The 12,500-nt window shown below is 35.6% G+C and overlaps 3 pseudogenes; all 3 read right to left on the reverse strand.

Moving 5' to 3' along the window:
• Positions 1-11: 11 nt before the first annotated feature.
• Positions 12-1,482, reverse strand: LOC128288833 (DNA-directed RNA polymerase subunit beta''-like; annotated as a pseudogene).
• On the reverse strand, positions 1,461-4,177 carry LOC128288832 (DNA-directed RNA polymerase subunit beta'-like; annotated as a pseudogene).
• A 26-nt stretch (positions 4,178-4,203) lies between these two features.
• LOC128288837 (DNA-directed RNA polymerase subunit beta-like) lies at positions 4,204-11,250 on the reverse strand (annotated as a pseudogene).
• Positions 11,251-12,500: the final 1,250 nt, after the last annotated feature.

Raw genomic sequence — 12,500 nt, forward strand, 5'->3', positions numbered from 1 at the left:
TTCAAATTTAAAGTGTATGTTCCCGCGCGAATCTCAGCAATCACTTGTTCTGATTCTACATATTGATCGTTTTGAACTAAAAAAACTTTTTGGTGGAATAGTCACCTTATGTATAATATCTTCACTCTCAATAATTACATACAAGTCCCGATAACATAAAAAAGCAGGATGCCCGTGACGTGTGCGTGTAGGATGAACCAAATCCTCATTGAATTTTATTTTTCCATTAAAAGGGGCTCGGACATGTTCTGCAGTACCCCCTGTAAATACTCCGCCGGTATGAAAAGTTCTTAATGTTAGTTGCGTTCCCGGTTCTCCAATGGATTGCCCCCAATAATACCTACAGCTTCTCCCAATTCAACCAGGTCACCATGAGTGGGGCTCCGACCATAACATAATCGACAAATCCAAGATGTACTCCTACAAGTAAAGGGAGTTCGAATAGATATTGGTTGTGTTCGAAAGGCTCTGAATCGATCGACAAGCCCAAGCCCAATATCTTGATTTCGAATGGCAATGCACCGCGGACCCATATATATATCGTCCGCTAATACGACCAATTAATGTTTGGATAAAAATTCTTTCCGGAAGCGTCCTCTTTTGAGGACTCACAGAAATCCCTCGGGTGGTGCCACAATCTGTTCTACGTACAACAATGTGTTGAACTACTTCAACAAGTCTGCGCGTAAGATATCCAGCATCTGATGTTCGTACGGCGGTATCCACAACCCCTTTTCGGGCTCCGTAGCAAGAAATGATATATTCTGTTAAAGACAGTCCTTCGCGTAAATTGCTTTGAATGGGTAAATCGATCATTTGTCCTTGGGGATCCGACATTAATCCTCTCATACCTACTAATTGGTGCACTTGAGATGCATTTCCTCTAGCTCCTGAAAAAGACATTATATGGACTGGGTTAAACGGGTCAGTCATCCTAAAATTAGGATTCATTTCTTGTCGCAAATATTCACTTGTAGCATACCATATCTCAATTGATTGGCGTAATTTTTCTACCGCGTGTACATTCCCAAAATGATGGTGTTTTTCCAAAATCAAACTTTGTTGTTCAGCATCTTGGACTAGCCATCCCTTAGAAGGTATCGTTAAAAGATCATCAATTCCTAATGAAATGGATGTAGCAGTGGCTTGCTGGAAACCCAGAGCTTTTACTTGATCCAGGATGTGTGATGTATATGCCATTCCGAAGTGATCTATTAATCTGCTAATAAGTCGTTTAATGGCAGTTCCATCTATCACTTTATTGTGAAATACCAGATTGGCCCGTTCTGCCATAAATACCCCCTTATTCCGCTGAGTGGACTTCGCCAATGGGTTTGAGTCAATGATTGGAAAACTTCCTTTTCTCGATCTTGATTTTGGTAGAAAGTCGGGTCAGGAACTGGGGTCCTAGTTGAACCGGAGAGACCCGAATTCATATTGGTGTCATAGAATTTTTTAGCTTAGATACCATATGATTGGGTATCATATAGTAGGCCGAAAAAACCCTTGTATAGCTTCTTCGATTTCTCGGTAAAGAAATATGACCAACAGTGGTTCGAATGTATATACAAAATTTTTTTTAAACTTCTTACTATTAGATAATGTCCATAAATCTCATGATAGGTACCCGAAGATTCATAGTGAACTTCGATGGGAGCTTCTCTTGAAGCAATAACGCATTGCTCTAGTCGCCACCGGAGCCACAAAGGACTATCTAAATTGATTCTTTTCTGCCTATAAGCTCCAATCGCATCATAGGAATTACAAAAAAGCTCTTGTAGACTTATAGTTATTATCGTCAATTCTTTCATTTTGATAGCTTTTTCGATTCCATGGATTATACCTATTCGCACAAATACCTCGACGATTCCCACTCGTTAATACATGAGCCCAATAAGCATATCTTGATAGGGTGCGGAAATGGGATCCCCAATAGCTGGAGACAAAGATTCATATGAGAAAACATAAGTAAACGAGCCTCCTTGCGCCTCTAAAGATAAAAGTACATGAACTGCCATTTGATCCCCATCAAAGTCTGCATTGAATCCCTTACAAACTAATGGATGTAAACAAATAGCGCGTCCTTCCACTAAAATAGGTTGGAATGCCTGTATAATCTATGCAGAGTAGGCGCTCTATTCAACAATACAGGATGTCCCCGCATAACTTCTTGCAGTATTTCCCATACAATATTTTTCCGAATTTTACTCTTAGCAACTCCTATGTTCGGAGCAAGATGTTGTCTAATTAGACCGCGAATTACAAATGTCTGGAAAAGCTCTATTGCTATTTCGCGAGGCAATCCACAGCGATGTAATGAAAGTGAGGGCCAACAACAATGACAGAACGTCCCGAATAATCGACTCGTTTGCCAAGCAAAGTCTCGCGAAATCTTCCTCTTGCCTTCAATTACATCTGAAAACGACTTGTAAACCTTATTATGACCGTCCCTCATTGGTTGTCCGCGGATTCCATTATCAAGAAGTGTATCCACGGCTTCTTGTACCAATTTTCTGACACATTACTAATTCCCTGGCGTAGATCTACTTGTTGTTAATAGATCGGTGAGTATTATTTCGATAGATAACTCTTCTATAGAGTTCATTAATATCGAACTCATTAGTTTACCCCATCTATCTGAATGATCGGTCTCAACTCGGGAGGAAACGGTAATAGACATAAAACCATCCATTCTGGTTCTATATTTGTTCGAATAAAATGCTTAGCCAATTCCATGCGTCTAACCAAAAATCCTTTCTTCTTCCAATTTTCGATCTTCCCATTCATTACCCGTGAGGCCTTCTTCTCTAATTCTTTCCATTCTACCACCGAATAATCGATAAAATTCGCAAATCTAGATCAGCTAATTGTTCTCGAATAGCACCTGCTCGGTAGAAATTTCGCGACTTCGAAATGTATCGAAACCTTGGGTAGTAAAAAAGTAGGATACTGTATTTCCAGGATTGAATTTCATATTCGAATGAACCTCGTAATCGTAAGAAAGTAGGTTTTTTAGCGATGGGCCTAGCAAAAGAAAAATTAGGATAGGGCCTGCAGGATCCCCCTCAAAATCGGACATGAGTTTCCTCTCATCCGGCTCAATAGTTACACCAATAAAGATAAAGTAAAGGTTCTCGCTTTCAAATTCTAGAACCCCCAAAAGGTCTACTCTTTACTCAAGTTCAAGAAACATTTCATTGATTGATTCTTCTTTTATTGATTTAGATTTTCTTAATTCTTTATTCAATTCAAAATTAGGACATAAATGAAATGTGAAATTCTTAGTAGTCTACTTCCCTCGAATGCTGAATCCTCTTAAATTAAAGGAGTGTCATAAGGATTTACTTGTCTATTACCCTTCCATTCGATCTCTTAGGTCCTGCGGTACCTCGACGATTACACGATGCCCTTAACTTAAAGCCTAAGCCTATATGCGATGTATGACTCCTGCAACCATGACATATTTGTTTCCTTGAACATAATTTCATTTCTTTCTAAAGAACTAAAAGAAATGAGACAGTTAATTCCACAAAAGAAGTCTTTTTTCACGGTACAACTCAAAATTCCTAGTTATTTATTTTTACTGACTCGACCATAGACCAATTCCCTTTTATTTGGGAGTATTGAATACGCCCATAATTCTGAGCTTCATGTTACTCTTCCCAAGAGACATGTCAGATCCAGGGCATCCCAATTCGATTGAATGGGATGACAGTTTCTCATTCTAATCTGTAAAATAATAATTTCGATCAAATCACATCGCAGTATACTAGACCCTCTAATTCTTTAAGAGTTTTGTCTAAAGATTGGCGATATAACTAGGAAGACGTTTCAAATACCATACATGAGTTACTGGACATACCAGCCTTATGTATCCCATTTGATATCTTCGTATCCGAGAATCAACAAATTCAACTCACATTGTTCACAAATTTAGGGCCCTCCTTTTGATTTCCAATTACTCGATAATTTCCACACGCAAATTCCACTTTTATAGGTCAAAAATTCTTTCACAAAATAATCCATCCTTTTCCGGTTTATTGGTTTTGTAATGAAAAGTATAGGGTTTGTCACCTCTCAACGGTTTCTCCATTAGGTAGGATTTTCTTGGCCCAAGCACTTATTTGTTGAGAAAGCTGAGTCAATTCAGGTGTTGATGTTTATATCGGTCGATCATAGAAGAAAAATTCTGATTCATTCCGATTAAGCTTCCTTCCTATTAATCTGGAAGTTCTTCTCAGATACAAGAAATGATTCAGTTCCAGAGCCAAAGATCGTAATTCTCGGACGAGCAATCGAAAGATTCTGGAGCATCTTCGGGTTTAGGTATTGTTCCTCAATGATCGTAGTCCCAAGTACTTCTTGGCGAGCTCTAATATGATCAGATTTATAAGTAAGCATTTCTTGTAAAATATGAGCAACACCAAATCCCTCTAGGCCCAAACCTCCATTTCTCCTACCCGTTGTCCTCCTTGCTTGGACCTTCCTCTAAGTGGTTGTTGTGTAACAAGTGCATAATGTCCACTGGAACGCCCATGTATTTTATCATCAACTTGATGAATTAATTTCAAGATATAAGTTTTCCTATTATAACAGGTTGCTCAAAGGGCCTCCCGTTCTTCCATCAAATATTCGGCTTTTCCTGGATATTCGGGTTCAAATACCCATGGATTCGCTGTTTGCTTACTGGCAGATATAATTCGGAAAACACTAGTTTTCTCGAAGCCTCTGTTCATATCTCTCATCAAATGGTGCTATTCGATAATGTCTATCTAGTAGACTCCTGCTAACAAGCGAGCATTCAAATAGCTGTCCTACATTCATTCGTGAAGGTTACTCCTAATGGGTTGAAGACCATATCAACAGGTCTTCCGTCTTGCAAATAAGGCATATCCTGTCTAGGTAAAATTTTGAAATGATCCCTTTATTTCCATGCCTTCCGGCTACTTTATCGCCTACTTTGATTTCGCGTTTCTGTGAAATATAGACACGAATCGTTTCCGGATTATAACTAGAACCCCTTTTTCTGGACCCATCTCATCGATGACTCGACCCTCCACCTATAGGTAATTTTAGACAGGTTTCCTTTGAAGTGGATACCTGAATCCCAATATGGCCCGTAATAATCTATCTTCTGGAGCATACGATGATTCTTTCGCCTGAGGCGTTAATTTACCTACTAAAATCGCCTGTCTCCACCCAGATCCAACATCACAATTCCATTTTGTCTAAATTGCGGAGTAAATGGGCTTCTAGGTGCAGTATTTCGTTAGTGATTCTTTCAGGACCTTGGCTTGTCATGAGTCTGAATTTCATATTTTCGTATGTGAAAAAGTATAAATATCTTCATATACTAGACGCTCGCTAATGAGTACCGCATCCTCAAAATTGTTTCCCTTGGCATATAAGCTACTAGTACGTTTTTGCCCAAAGCAGGTTCGCCACCAACCGTGGCACCGTCCGCTAAAATTTACCCTTTTAAATGCATTTACCCCCGAACCGGGCAGTTTGATGCATACAAGTATTTTTGTTGGAACGTTGATACATAACTAATGGAATGCCTAGAGCATCTCCATTGCCCGATAAAATAATCTTGTCAGTATCGGTGGAAATGATCTTTCCCTCGTGATCGGCTATAGCAGGAACTCCTGAATCTAGAACCACTTGGCGTTCCAACCCATTCAACAATGCACTTCTCGGAACGAAAGCGGAACTGCTTGGCGTTGCATATTAGAACTCATTAAAGCCCGATTCGCGTCATTATGCTCGATAAAAGGAATGAGGAAGCTCAATAGAAAAATATTGAAAGGAAAAATACTTCGAAGATGAACTTGTTCCCATGCAATAGTCAGGAATTCTTGGCGGTATCGAGCCGGAACAACCTGTTCTTCCTGAATACCTGATTCAAGGCCAAAAGAATTTCCTGCCGCTACCATATAATATTCATCTCGACTTGAGGAATAAATAAAGCATCTGTGCTTTTTGATCTCTCAAAGATTTTATAAAATGGACTTTCTAGAGACCCCCAATGACCAATCCTGGCATGGTTGCTAAGGATCCGATAAGTCAACATTGATCCTTCAGACGTGTCAATTGGGCAAATGCGTCCATAGTGACTAGGATGGATATCTCGTATCCGAAAATTAGCAGTTCGCGGTCAATCCTCCGGGGCCCAAATAACTCAATTTTCTCTCCATGCACTATTTGTGTCAATGGATTTGTTCGATCAAAACTTGAGACAATGGGTGTAATCCGAAAAGGATTCATAAGTGGTTGTTAATGGAGTCAAGTTACCAAATTCTGAGAGTCGGTATCAATTTATGCCTAATTGCTCCATATATAGTTCCTCTAACTACATTTTCTAAACGAACCAGAGCCAATCCGAATTGATCTTGTAAGAGATCCGCTACAGAACGAATACGCTTATTTTCAAATGATTCATATCGTCAAGTGTACCCATTCCAAATTTCATTCCAATCAAACGATCCGCAGCTGCCAATATATCTCGCGGTAAAAAATGTATTGTTCTGAGGTATATTAAGATTCAATCTCTGGTTCATATTTCGTCGACCAATCCTTCCTAATTCACATCTTTGCTGAAAGAATTTCTTTTGTAATTCCTTACACAAGGATTCAGAAAATACCGGATCCCCGCCTACAGAAATTATTGATAAAACTCCAAAATGGCATTTCTTTTGTTAATTTTTTTTCCTTATCGGTCCAGGAAAGACGAAAGCATTCTCTCTCTGATAATATTTTGATGTGGTGAATCAGTTCAATGGTCTGTTGGGGATGTTTGATAAAGTTTGATGGATGTGGTTATATTCCTTGATTGGTTTCTCTATGGTTTAATTATTGATCATATTCAATTATTGATTCCCATTTTCTGATTCCCGAGGCGTTTTGGTTCCCATTTCTCAAAAATCCCATTCTTTTCATTCATCAGATCCTACAGATCGATCTAATAATGATGGAATTGAATTTCTATTCTGTTTACTGAATCATGAAATTTTATCTAACTCCATATACCATATAATATATGTGGAATGTATGAAATATGAAATGCGTATGAACGGAAGAAGAAAAATTATACTCAAATTTTAATTTATATTTATAACAAACAGATACAGAAAAGAATTGATAAATGCCATTTAGCGCATGGAGTTTTGTTTTGTATAGAATATAAAAAAAATAATTCAATTTCTACCATTATTATGATATTACATATTCCAATCCGATTGAATACCAGAAAAATGAAAGGAATTCCTGATTTGATCTGTTCGTTGAGATAAAGACAAAATAATCATAAAATATATATATAGGGAGAGAGTTGATTTTTCTAGCGCTTAATTTTTTCATGGACTCCATTGTTCAAAAAACGATTCGCAGAAGATAGATGTTTTTACCCACTTTTTAGTTTTTATTTTTAGTAGAATATTTAGAATATGATTGAAGTGCGTACGAAAAGGGGCTTCTATTTATTAAACAGGTGCAGATATAGCATTTCTATTTATATATGTCTTTCTTTTATTCCATTATAACGCTCTAATGGAGACAAGACATGGCGTGCTCTATCAAAAATTCTATTTTTTCTTTTATTTTAATCTATTCAATGAAAAATTGAAACACGATAATTTCTTGCTGATTCCCTATGGACATCATATAGATAGATAAAATACCTCATTAGATAACTATAACTGTGTAACAACTTATGCTCTGGGGTTTACATAGACTGATAATTGCTGTTATATTATTATAATATACTTGAAATTAAGAAAGTTTTTTTTTATTGAAAAAAAAATCAATTTAGTTATGTATCAGTTTATTTTCTTATACCATTAGAAAAGACAAGTGAAGAAGAATCGTCCATAAATTTGCAGTCAATAGTTAATGGTTCCAATTTATTTGTCCTGAATTTTACTTTTGTAACTGAGAATCCATTTTCTTTTCAATAGAAAAGAAAGGATTTTTAGATATTGTGTGTCTTGAGATACTATAATTGAAGGTATGGATCCGATCTAAAAATGAAAAGAAAAGATACTCTCCTTTTTTTTTGTAACCTTTGGCGACATGGCCGAGCAGTAAGGCGGGGACTGCAAATCCCTTATTCCCAGTTCAAATCCGGGTGTCGCCTGATCAACAAAAAACTCGAAATCCTAACGTCTCCTAACGTCTAGGATTCAAGGAAAAACTAAAGTAGTGGAAGGAATCAGTAAATCTTGATATAGGCCCCCTTACTAATGGAGTGGCTACTAGAGGAGTCTTGAATTAGATTGGATAACAGGGTGTCTAATTAACTAATGAATGGTTGTAGAAGGGTTGGAAGATACTTTGTATACAGACGGATGAAAGTCTCTGAGTGTTCAGGCATCCAATTAATATTAGATTGGATAGATAATTGGCTTTACAATGAGGGACACCAAAGAAAGAATAAGTCTTATTGATACATGTGAGTAACATTCTTTTGATACTTCCAAAGTGTTACTGCGCATTTGCTTGTGTAATGGTTCTCGATTTTACTCGAAATCATATAAGAGCTTGTTATAAGCGGATTTATCAAGTGATTCATCAACGGTGGCGTGTCACAATTCCTTTTCTTTTGACTCTGCGCCAGTAATTACACTATTATTAGTGAACAATAATGGAAAAATTGAATTCCTTCATATTTGTTTCATATTCATAGAGATGGGGACATAATACACATGGATATAGTAAGTCTTGCTTGCTGCTTTGTGGTAGTCTTTACATTTCCCTTTCACTCGTAGTATGGGGAAGAAGTGGGCTCTAGGGTACTCCTAATTGGGGTTGAGAATCAAACCGTATCAATTATTTTCTAGATCGTTTTGCAAAGCCTTTTTTATTTAACTATTTTATTAGTCTTCATTTCGAAATTCTTGGATTCTAGTGGAGTAATGTATTCTATGAATAACACCTTTTCAATCAAAATCAAATAAACATTTCAATAATCCCCATGTTCGTATTTCAAAGTAAAGGATCGGATGATAGCAATAAAAAAATTCTTCCTAAATTTTCTATTTTGATGAACCAGCTCTTACCAGAGTTATGAACGGACAATGAGGACAAGGAACCCCTTTGTTTTCTGTATTTGCTTGTTTTATTTCCCTCCTCTTTACTGTTCAAAGAAAAAAAAGTCTTTTTTATTTAATTTCATTTTAATAAGATCTTGCCTTAGTGTAGTCACATATTAGACACTTACCCCTGTTTTATTTGAATTTCATTTATGAAATGCTTTATTGACTCATTTCATATCATGGATCAAAGAAGTTAAATTCAAAATCGGCAGGGTATACCTTTTTTCGAAACGAAATACGAAGAAGTTACCATAGAACTCTTTGGATCATCTGTCAGTTGCTCAACGAATTACTTCTTTGGAATGTTCAAAAAAAGATTACTTGGTTTTTTTTTTTTTATTAATTAATTAATATATACCTATTCCATTCCATTTTCCTTCATTTCTGATTATTTTAATAGGAATCTCGGTATCCACCAAAAAATCAAATCCATGAAATGAAAGAATTATAAAATCGTAAGACTTGCCTTTCAATTATTTCAGATTAATTGAAATCAACACAAATAAAATAGATCAAGCGAAAAATAAAATTGAGATACTATGTACAGTACATATCTTTAATTGATATCGACATGTATGAAGATACATATTGTGGATTCATCTATATTAAGCTTGTATCTTTCATTACAATAATAGATATAGATAGTATGGTAGAAAGATTCATATTTTTTTTCTACCATACTATCGAGTTTTATAGGATACTGCTGATTCTAGTCCATTCATTTTATTTAAGACGTGAGATTTGAATCCTTTTTTTCTTAACTCCTTGATAAAAAGTCAAGTTTCATTCAAATTAATCACTTTGACTGACAGTTTTTACGTATATTATAAGTAAAAAAGCGGTAGGAACTAGAATGAACAGCGCTGTAGCAATAAATGCGAGAATATTTACTTCCATAATTTCATTGTTTTTTTTACTTCGCAATAACTCGGGATTTAATCCCATAGAGATGATAAATTTGTCGCTTGTAAATTCAATGCAATGACTTACATTTCAATGACATCGAATCGGATCAATATCATGAATAACAATATCTAGGCTATCAAATCGATTCACCGTCGAGAATTGAATAGTATAACATAGGAAGATCTTTTATCCACCGAATACAAAAGTGATGCCTGGTCCAATCAAAAGAATTCCTTTATTTATATATATTCTTTTCCACCCTTTCTTTTCGATAATCTACCGCCTTCCTTGTACAATCATCTGATGATGTATCATCTGACTGCTTTTCCACTTTCACCGTTTACAAATAGTTTCCAAATAAACCCCAACAAAGAAAGGAAAAATAAATAAAAAAAAGATAAAGATATCGTTGGGAATGAAATTCTGTCATTTGTATCCTTTGACAGAAAACGGAGGATCTATTGATGTATTTTAAAATTTTATCCGTCAGGACTGACGGGGCTCGAACCACAGCTTCCGCCTTGACAGGGCAGTGCTCTGACCAATTGAACTACAATCCCAGAAATAAAGAAAAGTGTACAACAGAGATAGTCTTATGATTTCATTCAAGCCATTTCTATTTAGATTTTAGATTCGAAGCCGGGTTGTAACAAACAAAGGCGCGAGTAATATATTGATATCCATACAGGTATGCACTTTGAGTGGAGACGCGGATTACTAGTTACTAGGAATCCTTTCGTTATGCCAAATAAATCGATCAATAATCAATTTGAAAATGAAAACAAAAAAGAGTCTTCTTTTTGTTTACTTTACTCTTTTCTTTTCATTAAACTTTCTATTTAATGATCTGATATGAATCTAGAGCGTTATCAAGGTCATAATTTATGGAACAACTAAATAAATAGAACAAAATAAAAACAAATAGCGGTAGGGATGGATATATCACAAAATTGGACTTTTTTATTCTTCCTAATTTTTGTTTGGCTTTTCAGGAAAACAAAATACAAAAATGGGCATTTTAGGTTATGGCGGATCAGCGAATTATTGGGCCGAGCTGGATTTGAACCAGCGTAGACATATATAACGAATTTACAGTCCGTCCCCATTAACCGCTCGGGCATCGACCAGGAAGAATCAATTCTAGGTTTATTGATAATCCATGATCAACTTCCTTTCGTAGTACCCTACCCCAGGGAAGTCGAATCCCTGCCTCCTTGAAGAGAGTGTCCTGAACCGCTAGACGATGGGGCATACTTGCCTGACCGCGACCATACTATGCTCATAGTATGAGCAGTTTTTAAATGTCAATATAATGGAATGACTAGAGCCGAGAGCTTTTCCATCTTTTATGATTTTCCATTTTAGATTCACGATTTATACTCAGTAAATCATTCATCGCCACTCTATTCGATATAGAAATAAATTAGATAAATTCAATCTATTATATAAATATTTATTAGAAATAAATAGATATTATAAAAATAGAAATAAATAGATATTATAAAAAGAAACTAGATTATATTAATAATACAAAGTATAAGATCAGTGATTGGTTTAACATAAACATAAAAAGGGAGTTAACCTTCATTTTTCCACTTTCATTCATTGATTCACTCATTATTACGACAGAGACAGGCATGTTTCTATCTCACACTAAGCCGGTAAATTAACAAAAAGTAAATCAGGAATTTTTGGAAGAGGCAGCAAGTTATCGAAAATTATGTGTGTGTGTTTTTCTAAAACTAAAAATTGGGTTCAGTGGACAAAGCAAATCCCTTCATCATGTTTCGATAAAATAGATTGGATCTATGTCGATTGCTAAGGTACCTGTATTAATCAAATAAATGAATTTCGTTCTGTTCTGATAAGCCAATTATGATTGGCCTTGAAACAATTCATTGCATTGATATTTATCAAACCCAATACCAATAAAACCATTTTACCCTCTACACGTTAAGTAAATTAGAATTCTCATTCCTGAGCTACTAGCCACTATGAGTCTGCATATACTTATATATATATAAATAGATCTTATCCGTCTACTAATTCATTCAGTAATTGAATCGAACCGCCCTTTTAACTCAGTGGTAGAAACGCCATGGTAAGGCGTAAGTCATCGGTTCAAATCCGATAAGGGGCTTTTGACTTTTTTTTTTCATAAAACTCCTATGAAATGGTAGTATTCATATTGAATACTAGGGATGTTGTTTTTATTGGTAATAAAAACCCAACTGTATATATATAATAATTGAATTAGAAATTGTATAATTTAACTCTAATAAGTTATTATTCTAATGAGTTAGAGTAGAGTAATTCTAAAAAAGTTGAAATTATAATGAATAATGATAAGCCGTCTCTTGAAGCGACAAATATATATTTCTATTTTGTTTTGATTTTGAATTAGATTATTCAATCAAATCCATTGTAAAAATTGTAAAGATTAGAAATCAACAAAAGAAAAAGTAAGTGGATCTAACCCATTGAATCGTGACTATATCCACT

This window comes from Gossypium arboreum, unplaced genomic scaffold (assembly GCF_025698485.1).
Source record: "Gossypium arboreum isolate Shixiya-1 unplaced genomic scaffold, ASM2569848v2 Contig00301, whole genome shotgun sequence".
Lineage (NCBI taxonomy): Eukaryota > Viridiplantae > Streptophyta > Magnoliopsida > Malvales > Malvaceae > Gossypium > Gossypium arboreum.